Here is a 15560-nt window from a genome sequence, read left to right as displayed (position 1 = left end):
GAAAATGGAGAAGATGAAGAAGCTTTGAGAAAACTAGTAGTTTATGCTAGAGAGAGCATCTAATGCTAGGCTAGGCTAGATCTAGAACCTCAAGCTTTGATACCAAGTGTAGAATCCCATAGGATAGAATAGATGCATCTTGAAAGAGGTGTGAGAGCACAATGAAACAAAATGGTAGTTCTCTATTATGGATTGTGAGAGAGAGGACTCTCTCTTATAGAAAGGGTACCTTCCCTACATAAGTGGCAATCAACCCCTACATCAGTGGTAATCAGTCCCTACATCAGTGGGACTGGCCTAAATCAAAGGAACATCCCATGTGGGGGCTTTTGGCTATCATCACTTAAGTCACACACTAAACACATCATAGCACTTGATGTGCCTTTACAACACACACAAACACACATGTGACTCCCCTAGATGCACACATGCACCATAGAGCAAGCCCTTGATCATAATTATCCCAACAAGAGATTGACCTAGCCATCCTTGAGTCATGGTGGGAGGGACATCACTTGGGGCAGTTTTCTCAAACTAGTGTCCCTTTGAGGATGACGATACAGCGAGGCAACACGCACCTCAGCTTCTACCATGTCAGATCGAGAGGCCTACTCCATCCACTCATGGAGAGGGACCCAGAGATGGATGGGAGTCTTGATGGGATTCACTAGTAGATGATTAGAGTGGTGGGATGTTTAGGGAAGGAGTGGCACATTGACCCTCCTAGTATTTTAGAGCAAGATGCCCCCAGATGGTGCCTCTGGCTGTGCGAGGGTAGACCCTTGAGGGAGGTCCAGTGGGATCTAGGAGAGTGGTTCTAGCCCTCCAAGGGTGGCCTTGATGAGCAGATGGATGAGATGCCCTCCTTGTCCAATAGATGGATGAGATGCCCTCCTTTTCATATACCACATGGATTGGCAGGAGGCTTCATATGGACTCTTTGAGGTGGACCCCATCAAGAGAGCGACATTGGGTGACTAGAGAGTGCCTCGGGATGTCCGTTCTAGGTTTTAGACATGGCTATGGTCCAGTTTGCAGTCAAGGAAGATATCCTACTTTTGGCGGGCCGTGTTGGAGCAGATGCGAGTGGAGGGGAAGTGCCACTCTTGCTCTGGTGGTTTCTTGGAGATGATTCCACACTGACTGTGGAGCTGTCACGCAGAGTAGCGAGGATCTAGATGGGAGTCCTCCGGATCATGACCCGCATGCAGAGTCTCCAGAGGGAATACACTTGGGGGATGGTGGCCTAGTTGACAGAGGGAGGACACACGTTCTAGATTGATGAGATCTCCCTAGCCTACCGGATACAGGGTTAGAGCATACAGAGGATAGCACTTCATGAGGCAGTCCCTCCGGATAGCCTAGCTCCCCTGTCTCCTCCAAAGGATAGCGTTTGGGAGGTGGTAGCTAGCATCACTACGTTTGCCATCTCCTCCACCTCCAACACCTTCTTTGCCTCCCACCTTCTCTTCCTCCACCTCTCGTCATCTCCACATGCGCCCCCTACCTTCTTGCTTCACCTCCATCTCCTCCGCTTTCCGCCATCTTCTCCGCCTGCCTCTAGCTCTCCTCCTGCCTCCATCTCCTCCTCTGGCCTTCTCTTTCGCACCCTTCCCCTTCGCCCGCCTCCTTCTCCTCCTCCCACCTGGCCCAATTTTAACCTTTTACTCTCTCCCAAAACTCTCCCAAATGGATTGCATAGCCCTCTCTCAATGGAAACAAATCCAAATCGACCTCCATCGCTATCCTCCTGCTTTTGTATTTTCCCTACCCTCCTACCTTCATAAAGCATGAACATGCTAGCCTTGAGCTATCCATGCTGAAGTTGGTCATCCATCCTGAAAGCTGAAAATAGTTCGTTCCAGTACCTTTGACTCAAGCCTGTTCATATTGTGAATATCGTGGACAGCTAGTGCTACTTTGGCCTCAAAGTTCTATTTTTCTACACCTTTTTATGAGCAATTGCTCCGACTTAGGCAAGCACATGAGGTACTATGCCAACGACACCTGACTAGGCTACTAGTGGTCAGCCAACAACAAGACATGTTTATATATAAATAAGCTTCCATGCTCTTGTACCTTGCAAGATTTAGGTGTTAATGAGGTCCTTTTGTTATACATTGTTTTAATTTTAGTTTGTTTTAATAGCTCGGAGTGCCAAATCTGTACGCATGTTGCCAAGAGGAGGACCCTACAAGCTTCACAGCTTGAACATTAAGCAAACCACTGCACATTCCACACAATGGTGAGACAAAGTGACCAAGTCAAAGATTTGGATTGGATGTACCCTCCTCAACCTTTCATGCAAGCCTTACTTTGTCTTACAACTAATAAATATACTTTATTTGTGGTGCTTAGAGTCAAAGAGACCTGAGAAAGAAGAGCAAGTAAAGAGGAACATACATTTGTATCACATTGCTTGGCAACAGTTAGCTTCTGGCCTATGTTTAAGATTGGTCAACAACCAAAGTTGGCCCAATAAGCTTGTTGGCAACAGGATCTATATTTAGAGATTGATTTTTGTCCTTGTAGATACGACCAACATAGGTATACCTATGTTTATTTTCTAAGGTTGCATTTAGACTTTAGCTTGTCATAAACATTTTGCCTATTAGTTGGGATGTTCATGGTATGCTAAACATATTGTTTGTGAGGAGCTTGTATTTATGATTGCAATATCTATTAGTCAAAATGGTCCCTTCCATGCATAGATAAAATCTTTATCCTTCTTGAGATACTCGGCTTCATACATGAGTATAATGTCTCCCTTTACAAATTTGGGAAGCCTCATATGCTAAAGATGGCATCTCTTCCTCTTCATGTCCTATTTTGGTGGCAACATATGCAAGCCTTCTATAATTCTTCCAACTTCACAAAGGACTCTAAATGGGTCACATATTTTCATTCAAATCCGTTACCTCTAAGCAATGAGTGTTAAAATTTTGGACATGGTGACATTTATCAATGCGGGCGACTGGCAGGATATCATCTATACTCTATGCTCCACTTGGGAGCGTGGGACTCTAGGCACTAGAGCAACTATTGAGCGGCGAGCTCGTTTTTGCAAGGCTTGGCCTGCAGGAGCCTTCTACATCTTCATTCCATGAAGGATTCACTGGTTGTATAGTCCCCCCCCACTTGGCTATTAGCCCCAGTACCAGAGATTCCCTCGGCGGTGAGCAGGGTTTCTTTGGAATAGTAGGCCATTTTTTCTTTCAGCCTTTTCCTGATAGGCTTAGAAATAGGAAAAATTGCAACATTGCAGAATCAAAAGCAGGTAATGGAGGGTGCAAGCAACAAGTTCAAGAAGCACAATAAATTTATTTACTTTTTCTTTTGTTATTTTGAATGTAGTACAAAGAAAATGTTCAATATGGCAATTGAGAAGAACTCTCATGTGTGCATGCTTACTGTGGAAAAAATTTGGAGCCTCAAAAGGAGAATGTTGATCCCAATGCCCTTCCGGTGAAACATGCACTTAAAGCATTGGAAAAAGTATTGTTGGACATGCACCTCCATGGAGGAGATGTTCATATCACAACAAACCTCATGCAGTCAACAAATGAAAAGGATGTTCCTATCAAGCTATCTATTTGTGGAGTCAAAGCTAGAAGGTTTTTATCAAAACCACAGAGAGAAAGAAAGCTTGGTACATGATCAAGATATGTTTCAAGAGTGAAGTATGGCCTCGGGAAGGTCGTACATAATGCTGTCAAGGATCATGAGGTAGATGGTGTTGCTAGAATGCTAAAGTAGGAGTATGGAAATCCTTGGACAAGCTATTCATACTTTGTGACAAAAAGAGTTGGAGAAAGAACAATCACCGTGTGTTAAAAGAGGAGCTAAAACATTTTGGAAAATCAATGAAACAAGCATGGACAAGTTACAATATAACACACTACATGGTAAGAAAAATTAATTCGTCCTACCATGAAGATCTTTTTGGTACTTCCTAACACAAATATTGATCTACTATTGTTTGTAATTGCAGCATAGTATCTATAACCATCTTCCATAATTTGTCAAAAACTATGGATGCCCTACAATTGGGTCCACACAAGGAATGGAGAAGTCTCACTGGCAGATGCTCAAGCCCTATTTTCCAAGCTGGGAGTCAACCTTACATGTGAGGTAGCTTGGAGGGTAGGGAAGATGGAGATACCAACAAGATCATTAGTGTTGAAACTCCGAACTGCAATCGATACATCCAACCTCATGAGCATGTGAGCATCCTTGAAGGGGACCAAAATCTACTTAGATGATGAACTCACCCTTCTACAGTAGCAGCATAGAAGGGAAGGCATGACACGGTAATGGCAGCAGTAAGGGAAGCAGAGAAATGGGCTGCCTACAGGGATGGCAAGGTGATTATTCAAGAAAGAGCTGATAGAGGTGATAAGGGAGAAGGGGAGAAGGAAGAGGGGGAACTATGCTCTACATTGATGAGATTGCATCTTTCATAGATTGCCTAGGTGGCGAGGGCTCATTATTAGGGGATCTCCTCATACAGATATTGTTATATGCCGATGATATGGTCCTTATATCCTCTTCAGTAAAGGGGCTACAGAGAGATCTAGAGGCCTCAGAGGTATTTTGCAGAGAGAGAGATCTGACGATCGGAAAACTAAGGTTATGGTCTTCAACACCTCACGAGTAGTGACTAACCAACTTACTTTCACCTATCATGGTGAACCAGTGGAGATAGTGTAGTCATACACATATTTGGGAGCAATCTTCACAGGACCCATCTTCACGATGAAAAATGCAGCCCAGGCACGACTCACATGAGGGCATAGTGCTTTGGCTAGACTAGAGCGGCAGTGTTTCCAGGTGTAGTTCCTCGGATCGATGGCTTTTCAACACACTAGTGCAGTTGACTGTCATGTATGTAGCACCTTTCTAGAGGTGCGATCTTCCAAGGACAAACTAGAGGAGCTTCGAGTGGCTACAGGTGACGATGGGATCCAGGATGATCCAATGTAAGCCCTTAGTTCCACGTGAGATAGTACATGCAGAGTTCACCATGACACCTCTCCAGGTTGATGCCATCTTTCAGACAGTGACTTTCATCCACAGAGTCTGAGAGTTAGCCCACTGGAGATTTTCGAGGTTGGCCCTAGAGTCATCCAAGTGACTCACAGAGAGCAGGGTAGACACATGGTATGCATGCATATCTACATGGCTTGCTAGGCACAGTATCCCACGAGATGAGATCAACCGCATCATATGATTAGACCTCCTCTATCTTCACACATCCTAGACTTGGGGGGGACGAGGAGTTTCCCACCAAGACTTAGTTTTATCGTGACCACTTCCTGAGAGTATCAAAGGAGGGATTCATTATCAGACCCCAGTATCTCAAGGATAGAGGAGTATTTGATGCATTGAGGATTGCCATTGGTCAGATGCGGGTTTCATCCCATTAGCTGAGGATTGAGGCAAGGAGAGCAGCGGGTATACCTAGAGAGCAATGGGTCTACATGCTATGTACGCTGGGGGCGATTGAGATAGAGGAGCATTTTCTTTGTGTTTGCCCAGCTTACTGCTACGAGATTTGGGGACGCTACCATAGTCTCTACCTAGAGGGGAGTGGCTTTGGTCCTTTGTCATGGCTGATCCACATGACCAAGTTTGTATTGGGCTTTATCTGATGGAGTGCGACGACATAGGGAGGTGCTTCTACAACAGATCAGAGAGAGCAGCAAGGGATGGCCATACCACTACAGGACATAGAGGGTGACCGGGCATAGTGGCACGTCACAAACTTCTATACATTTGAGTCAGTCCCCGGACATAGTGGAGTGGAGGAAGAGGAGTTAGCCGATAGGAGAGTAGTCTAGATGAGCAACTGGCACAATACCATCGAGAGAGGGGCACAGAGGTCACATGTGTGATAGAGAGCCCCTAGAGTACACTCTATTGAGGTCCGACCTATCACATCTTTCCTCAAGGGATACAGACAGAGACGAGGGGTCACTCTAGACATAGCCCAAAGAGTCCAGAGAGCGACAAGACTACGCCCCCCACCGTAGAGCAAGATAGCTTGACAGACACAGATACAAGACATTTTTGTAGCCCACCAGAGAGCCATCACTGTACCAGGCTTCGGTTTCGTCCTAGCACCTGGATAGATTGATTGATATGATTATGATTATGATTATGATTTTGTTAGCATAGACTAGTACTCGTGCACTTTGTCCCATAGGCCTGCGAGGTTTCCTGTGGACGTTAATATATCTATCTTTCTTTCTCTCTCTCTCTCTCTCTCTCTCTCTCTCTCTCTCTCTCTCTCTCTCTCTCTCTCTCTCTCTCTTGTCCCCCCCCACCTATCTCGCTCCCTCTCTCTCTGTGTCTCTATCTCCCCCTTGCCCCCCCCCTTCCCTCTCTCTCTCTCTCTCTCTCTCTCTCTTTGTCCCCCCCCCTCTCTCACTCCCTGTCCCTCTCTCTTTCTCCCCCTCTCCCCCCCCTCTTACTCCCTCATTCTGTCCTCTCCTATGTCTCTCTTTCTCTCTCTCTCTCTCTCTCTCTCTCTCTCTCTCTCTCTCTCTCTCTCTCTCTTCTCTATCTATCTATCTATCTCTCTATCTATCTATCTATACACACACACACACGTTTTTTTAAAATCTAAATAAATATAAATATGTAAATGTAATATATATACATATAAATGTAAATATAATTATAAAAGTAAAATATATAAATATATGTGTATTTATATAGTTGTTATATATATATAATATTCAAACATATATAATTATGTATTTATATATAAATATACATATTTCTTTACTATAGAAATAAATATATATATAAATTTCTTATTTAAATATAAAATAAATATAATCTCTTTCTCTCTCTCTCTCTCTCTCTCTCTCTCTCTCTCTCTCTCTCTCTCTCTCTATATATATATATATATATATATATATATATATATATATATATATATATATATATGTATGTATGTATGTATGTATGTATGTATGTTGATGGAAATTAAACATTATCCTACTTGCAAATCTATCCTTTACATATGATAAAGAAAGAATTGTTTCATGTGATAACACAAGATATAGAATGGAAACCCCCAACATTATCCTACTTATAAATCTATCCTTCACATATGATAAAGAAAGAATTGTTTCACGTGATAACATAAGATATAGAAAGGTGCACTATATAGCAATAGAAAACAATGCAACTACTTCTCTTCATCAGTATGAGCCTCAACCCTATGGGGTTTGTTGGCTATTACAAAGTGTGTGAAGTGACTCTACTAAGGAACCTATAGACCAAGCTAGCTAGCTGCTAATGCTAACACAAAATGGACACCGACTCAGGCTCAAGGCCTTCACGACAAAAAGACTGAGGTGATCCTCTTCAGTGCCTATATACCACCTTTCTAAACTGCCATGCAGCATGTGAAGATGAAGCCCAAGTCTCCAGAGAGCTCTCAAGAGCTACTTGCCACTTGTGGATCTCAAGGAAGCTTCACACATAGTCCACCAACTGAACTCAACAGTCTTGCATGGCTCTACCAAACACAAGGCAACACAGTAGACCAATACATTGAAGCCATGTGGAGTCACCCTAGAAGATCACAACTCTGACATATATTAAACATGCCAAGAAGAAGATTAAAAAAAAGCTCGACATAGAAGTAATGAGGAGCCCAAGCTAGAAAAGCTAAAGTCCACACTCAATAAGGATGAAAGAAATGGGTTTTCGAGGCAAGACGGTGTTGAGATATCGAGCTCCACCACTCGTGATATGCCAGGGTGACCATTGTGCATTTATGTCTTTGACTTGTTATTGACTTGTTAACTGCAGATGCGGTTGGTACACCGCCCATGACTAATAGCTAGATGACAGCTATCTTTATGTACTCTAGATAGTGGCTCAGTGGTTCACATATTGTGGTGGTTAAAGGTCACTGTGCCTTTACCCCGGTTATGTACAATACTCAAACACATATATAAATGAATGAAAAAGAAGATTAGGGTGGTTCTACACCCACCAAAACTTGTGTGGCTCTCTATTTATGTCTCTCCCTCTTCCGTTCTTGCTTCCGTTGAGAGCACTCTCAACTGGTATCAAAGCCCGAGTGATCTAGCTGAGCGTGCATGAATGCTTAAAGCTCAGCAGCTCTGTGAAAGGAAGGAGAAGCTCTGTGGGAAGCTTTGTGGGTGACTTTACTTGCATCCAAGTGTGTAGAGACCTTGGAGGACCTTTGGAAAAGTCACTTTGGTTCTGCGAAGTGGTTTTGAGAGCCTGTTAAGTGTTTTCAAAGAAAAAGTCGTTTTTTGAGCCTTTCCCTGTTCTGTTCGATGACAGAGACTCTGTATTGACTTGTAGAGGCAACTATTTCTTGCTTTTGGTGTCCACTTCACTTCAGGAGCTTGGAAACACCTTCATTCTTGAATCTGGGATCATTTCATTGGATTTTTGACTTACTATGTCAATTTCTACATTTTTCTGCCCGGGTGTTGGAACTCAAGTTTGGAGCAACCATTTGCAGATCTGTCAGTTCCGATGGACTTGGGAGGTCCTAAAACTTCTATGTTGCTCATCATTCGCACTCCGGTGGATATTACAAATAGCTCTGTTTCCAAAAACGTTTTTCAATCCGTGTGTTGGACCCAGTGATTGAGACCACGGTTTCCAAAACCATCTATCCCATTGCATTTCGGACGCCCAAAAACCCCTGCCTATCAGTTCTTACGCGATTCGGTGGAGGATTTTCAGAGTTATAGATCTCTGTTTATTCGATTTTGTATCTCTGTTATGCATTTTTCATTCTAAGGTTTTGAAACCTTAGATTTATGCCACATGGCAGTGGATAAGTGTTGACTCCCATTTCTCACTCATCGGTTGGGATTTTGGAGTTCCGACAGAAGAGAGATATTTGCATATTTTCTTGTTGAGTTCGATTATGCAATGGTACCCATGTTTTGAGGCATCTCAGGTTCTATTTTCAGTACCGGTCATTACCGTGGGACTATAATTTCTTGAGCATACCTTATGCAGATCACTCTAGTTGCAGTTTGAGCAGTGTGCGCTCATTCGTGGTGTGCATTAGGTTGCAGTGGATGATTTATAGGCCATTTGGATGCATTGCGATCCTTATTAGATGCGCTGATAGGCCCTAATTGCCTTGTGGGATGCTATTTTTATGGACGCTTTGCACATGGATGCTATTTTTTGCTGAGGGACAGCTTTGACACATTGTAGGTGATGCACTGATAGTGCTATGCTCTCTTGGATGAGATATTATTAATGCATATGCCAGTGGACGGTGTTTATGCTTGAGTCATTCGGCACTTATTGGCATTTTGGATTGCCATTGCAGTTGGCATTTTCTTTTGGGCCAGATTTGCTCATATGGATGCATAGTATATGCACATGAGTCAGATGCTTTAAGACATTAGTTTTGGTCATATTTCACTCTATTATGGCATACACATTTGGGTGCACCTAGTATTTGGTGTGATTCTCTCTTGTAGGCACTCGCATTTGGGATTTTTCTTTATTTGCATTATGGCATCCTCTTCCATGTCTGAAAAGGAGTTTTTCAACATTAACAAGTTTGATGGGACAAACTTTTCTTTGTGGAAAGAACAGATAAGGGATGTGCTTATTCAAAAGAAGCAAATTAAACCCTTGGCAGGATTGAAGCTAAGCCTGCAAATATGTCTAAGGATGATTGGAATGAGTTGGATGCATTAGCAAAGTCTACTATTAGACTTCATCTTGCAGAGCTAGTTTATGTCATAGTAGTAAATGAGCAAACTACGAAAGATTTGTGGAAGAAACTGTGTGCCACTTATGAGAAGGAAACCGCCTCTAATAAAGTTTACCTCATGAAGAGGTTGTTTGAGCTGCAGATGAAGGAAGGGGTCTCCATTGCTTCTCACTTGAATGAATTCAATATTATTTTCAGCGGGCTTCAGGCTCAGAAGATGAATTTCGATGCGGAGACTAAGGCAATATTTCTCTTATATTCATTGCCATCCTCATGGGATACCTTCCATACAGCTGTCAGTAACTCTGCACCTGCTAAAGTACTGAAATTTGATGATGTTGTGGGTAGCATGTTGGTCGCGGAGATTAGATGGAAGTCTATGGACAGTCTTTTGCAAATGGGTCTGCATTTATTTTGAAACATATGAGACATGTGCCTAAGTTGACCAAGAGTCTTATTTCAGTGGGTCAGCTAGATGATGGTGGTTTTCACACCACTTTTGGCTTTCAGAGTTGGAAAATTCATAAGGGCTCTATGCTTTTGGCCACGGGTGCCAAGTGTGGGACTTTGTATCCCTTACATGTATCAGGGGTATTTGATCATGTTGTTGCAATAACTAAGCAGCCAAGCACTTCCTTGTGGCATTGTAGGTTGGGGCACATGAGCCATAATGGAATGAAACTCTTATGCCATTTGGGTTATGTACCACATTTGAGTTTCTCTGATTTTGAATTTTGTGAGCACTGTCTATATGGGAAGCAGACTAAATTAGCCCATAAAAGAAGGGAAAAGAAAGAGTTTGAAAAGCTCGATTTGGTGCATTCAGACGTATGTGGTCCCATGCCTACACCACACGGTCATTAGTCGGGGCTGAATACTATGTGACATTCATTGATGATGCAACTAGGAAAGTGTGGGCTTATGCTATAGCTCGGAAGAGTGATGTGTTCCAGGTATTTCAGAAATGGCTAGCCTTGGTTGAGAATCAGTCAGGTAGAACGCTTAAATGCCTACGGACTGACAATGGTAGAGAGTCTCTCTCTCATGACTTTCAGCATTTCTATGATACACGTGAGATTAAGAGGGAGCTCACATTCCCTCGTAATCCAAAGCAAAATCCAGTTGCAGAAAAGATGAACCGTACCATTCAAGAAAGGTTGCAATGCATGCTTTCCAATGCAAGTCTTTCCAGTGGTTTTTGGGCTGAGGCAATGAAGACTGCAGTGCATGTGATCAATAGATCACCTAGTAAGAGTTTGGATGGTGGTATTCCTGAAGAGACATGGAGTGGCAAGAAGCCCTCTTACTCTCATTTGTGTATATTTGGGTGTGATGCATATGCACATGTGCCAAAAGAGCTTCGAAAGAAGCTAGATCCTAAGTCTAGGAAATGCATCTTTCTGGGTTATGGTGAAAGTGGAGAGATGGGCTATCGTCTCTCGGATCCAGAAGCAAAGATCATACGCAGCCATGATGTAGTCTTCAATGAGAAGAAGATGCATAAGGCACCCATGAGGGATGTGGAAACGAGGAGAATCACTTTCTAGGATGTGAATCCATCTGCATATGTTGATAGACAGCAAGCTGTCCATGCACCAAATGTGCAAGAAATGGTACCACCAAGTACTCCCACAGGTATACAATCAAGGGTAGATGATGGATCATCTATTGGTGGAAATGATGAGCCAAATGTGGCTAATATGCAGGTGGGACAACAAGCTGAAATGCCCTTGAGAAGATCATCTAGATGTCTAGGCCGCCTGATAGGTTTGTTCCAGGGGTAGATTATGTGATGCTTACTGATTGCAGGGAGCCTTCTTGCTACAGAGAGGCTATGATTCTCGAGGATCAACGCAAGTGGGAGTATGCTATGCAATCAGAGATGAGTTCACTTATGAAGAATAAGACTTGGGACTTAGTTTCTTTGCCACATGGAAAGAAAGCATTGCCATGTAAATGGGTCTACAAAATGAAGGTCACAGGTGATGATGTGCCTAGGTACAAGGCCCGTTTGGTCGCTAAAGAGTTCAAGCAAGAGAAGGGTGTTGACTTTGATGAGATATTCTCTCAAGTTTTGAAGATGATTACACTTAGATGCATGCTTGGACTAGTGGCATCAGAGGATATGGAGCTTATGCAGATGGAGCTTTCTTGCATGGGGATTTGCATGAGGAAATTTACATGGTGCAGTCGGAAGGCTTTGAAGAAAAGGGCAAAGAGCATTTAGTTTACAAGCTGAAGAAGATTCTCTATGGTCTTAAGCAGGCACCTAAAGAATGGTATCAAAGGTTTGATGCTTTCATTCAGTCCCAGGGTTTTAGAAGGAGTGAAAGTGATCACTGCCTCTACACTAAAAGGGCTAAGGATAATAGCCTGATAATCTTGGTGCTATATGTGGATGATATGCTATTGGCTAGCAAGAATAATTATGAGCTAGATGCATTAAAGGCCAAGTTGCATGAGGCCTTTGATATGAAGGATTTGGGACTTGCAGGTCATATTCTTGGTATGCGCATCACGCATGATCGGAGTAGGAAACTCCTTTGGCTTTCACAAAAAGAGTATGTTACAAAAGTATTACAGCGTTTCAATATGGAGGGGGGGAAAGCAGTGAGTACTCCATTGCCTCCATATGTGAAACTGAGTCACATAGATAGTCCCAAATCGGATGAGGAGAGGGCCATGATGGCCAAGGTTCCTTATGCATCAGTAGTTGGGAGTTTTATGTATGCTATGATAGCTACTAGACCAGACATTGCATTTGCAGTGGGAGTTGTTAGCCGATATATGGCTAAAGAGGCATTGGGAGGCAGTTAAGTGCATCATGAGGTACATGAAGGGTACCAAGGAGATGTGCATCTGCTTTGGTAAAGGAGACATGCATGTACTTGGGGAACAGATTCAGACTATGCAGGGCATGTGGATAGTAGGAGATCCACTTCTGGTTATGTGTTCACCTTTGCAGGTTGGTGCAGTGTCGTGGATGTCTCGCGCATAGAAGTGCGTTGCTTTGTCTACCACATAGGCTGAGTATGTTACAGCCACAGAGGGTGGCAAGGAGTCTATATGGCTTGATCGGCTAGTGGGAGATTTGGGGATTCATACAGGTGTACCGACATTGCATAGTGATTCCATGAGTGCTATTTATCTAGCACAGAATCCGGTCTTTCATGCAAAGACCAAACGCATTGAGGCCAGGTACCATTTCATCAGGGAGGTACTTGAGGACAAGCACATAGAGCTTGTCAAGGTTCATACAGATGATAACCCTGTAGATATGCTGACGAAGAGTCTACCTAGTCAGCGGTTTGAGTATTGTCGTGTATTGATGGGCATTGGATAGTATGCTCACTGGTTGTTCTCCCTTAAAGGCACATTGTCCTTTAAGTGGGAGGTTGTGGGGGTTAAGGGTCACTGTGCCTTTACCCCGGTTATGTACAATACTCAAACACATATATAAATGAATGAAAAAGAAGATTAGGGTGGTTCTACACCCACCAAAACTTATGTGGCTCTCTGTTTCTCTCTCTCCCTGTTCCATTCTTGCTTCCATTGGGAGCACTCTCACATACTTCACCATGGACAGGTAGATTGAGATCAGGAGAATCTTCTCAAAGCAATATAGATAGTGGTATGCAAGTATCACAAAAGGGAAAAGAGAAAGTAGATCAATCCATGGTTGATGTGAAGGCAGGTCACTCTTATGTGGATGGTGAATCTAGTGGCTCAGAACAGAGCCTTGATGATGAGTTGGGTATTCCTTCTTTTGTTACACCTGGAGTAAGGAAGACAAGGGATGTTTTGAGAGCACCTGGTAGTGAGCCTATTTTGTGCAGGTCTACCAGAGTTAAGTATCCTGTGGATAGGTTGAAATATGATGGATTTACAGCCATTCACTATGCCTATATGGTCAAAGTGATACAAGAACCAGAACCCACTTCTTTTGAGCAAGCCATGGGAAAAGAAAAATGGGAGAAAGCCATGGATGAAGAAATGGATGCCTTGGAAGCAAATGCTACATGGGAATTGGTGCCTTGGCCTAAAGACAAGAATGCAATTGGCTGCAAGTGGGTCTATAAGGTGAAGCACAATGCAGATGGTTCTAGGCAGATACAAGGCAAGATTTGTTGTCAAGGGGTATGCACAGACATATGGCATTGATTATGAAGAAACATTCAGTCCGGTTGCAAGGATAGCAACTGTAAGAGTAGTCATTGCTATGGCTGCATCAAAGGGATGGTCTTTACATCAGATGGATGTAAAGAACGCCTTCTTGCATGGTGATTTACAAGAAGAGGTCTATATGGAGCAGCCATCAGGTTATGTGCATGCTATTCATCCTGGGTTTGTTTGCAGATTGAAGAAAGCCTTGTATGGCTTGAAGCAAGCACCCAGTGGTCTAACAAGATAGGACAATATCTTGTCACTATTGGCTTTCAGATTTCCATGGCAAATTTATCACTTTATGTGATAAAAACAGAGAAAGGTATTATGATGCTTGTCATTTATGTTGATGATTTGATCATCACAAGTGATAGTGATGAAGATATCTTCATGTCAAAATGCTATTGAAGCAGAAGTTTGAGATGAAGGATTTGGGAGAGCTACGTTACTTCTTGGGCATTGAGGTGATTAGATCCACAAGTGGTATATGGCCCTTGCAGAGGTAGTATGGATTGGACATGCTATCCAAATATGGGATGACAGGCTGTAAGCATATTTCAGTTCCTTTGGAGCAGAATGTGAAGCTGAGCACAGATGTAGGTGAGCTTCTGGAAGGCCCTACTATGTACAAATGCATAGTAGGAAGTTTGATTTATATGACTATTACTAGGCCAGATTTAAGCTATGCTGTTGGGTTGGTAAGTTAGTTTATGTAGGCTCCAAGGAAATCTCATTTGGATGTGGCTATACGCATATTGAGGTATGTGAAGTCCACATTGCAGTATGGACTATTTTATGAGATTGGGGTTCAGATACAGTTGCATGGATACACTGATGTTGATTGGGCTAGTAGTATTTCTGATAGACGATCTACCAGTGGATATGTGCTCTTTTGGGAGTGCTGCAATCACTTGGAGTAGAAGAAACAACCTACAATTTCCTTGTCGAGCACAGAGGCTGAGTATAGGAAGGTGCAATAATGGCTGCATGTGAGGTAGCTTGGTTGCGTAAGCTACTTTATGATATGCATCAGTTGGGCCAGTTGTCATTTATTGTGACAACATGAGCAGTATACACTTGGCAAATAACCCAATCTATCGTGCTAGAACAAAGCACATTGAGGTGCATTATCACTATGTGTGGGAGAAGGTTCTAGTAGGTTTTATTGATTTGGTTTATGTTAGCACAAAGGATCAGGTAGCTAACATATTCACAAAGGCATTGGGTGCAGAGGAGCTATGCAAGTTCAGAGACTTGCTTGGTGTGCAAGAATTGGGATTGAGCTTGAGGGGGAGTGTTGAGATATCGAGCTCCACTCGTGATATGCCAGGGTGAATGTTGTGCATTTATGTCACCGACTTGTTAGCTCCAGATGCAGTTGGTACACCGCCCATGAATAATAGCTAGATGACAGCTATCTTTATGTACTCTAGTTAGTGGATCAGTTAGTATGCCACCTAGGTTAGCTGAGTTTGGTTTGAGACCCACATATAGGGTTCATCTATTCCTTTTGTACTAGGAGAGAGTTCTTTTTGGCTTTCACAACTAAGAAGAGGAAAACTGTTTTCAGCCTCCACCTTTGTGTATATTGCTCCATTGTGTATGTGAGAAAGTTGCAAGTGAGACTCCTTACCTCTCTCCCACTCTCTTCACAGAT

Source organism: Dipteris shenzhenensis, chromosome 27, assembly GCF_047967505.1.
Source record: "Dipteris shenzhenensis isolate YYH24624 ecotype China chromosome 27, Dip_SZ_1.0, whole genome shotgun sequence".
NCBI lineage: Eukaryota > Viridiplantae > Streptophyta > Polypodiopsida > Gleicheniales > Dipteridaceae > Dipteris > Dipteris shenzhenensis.
Note: the sequence above shows the minus strand (reverse complement) of the source record.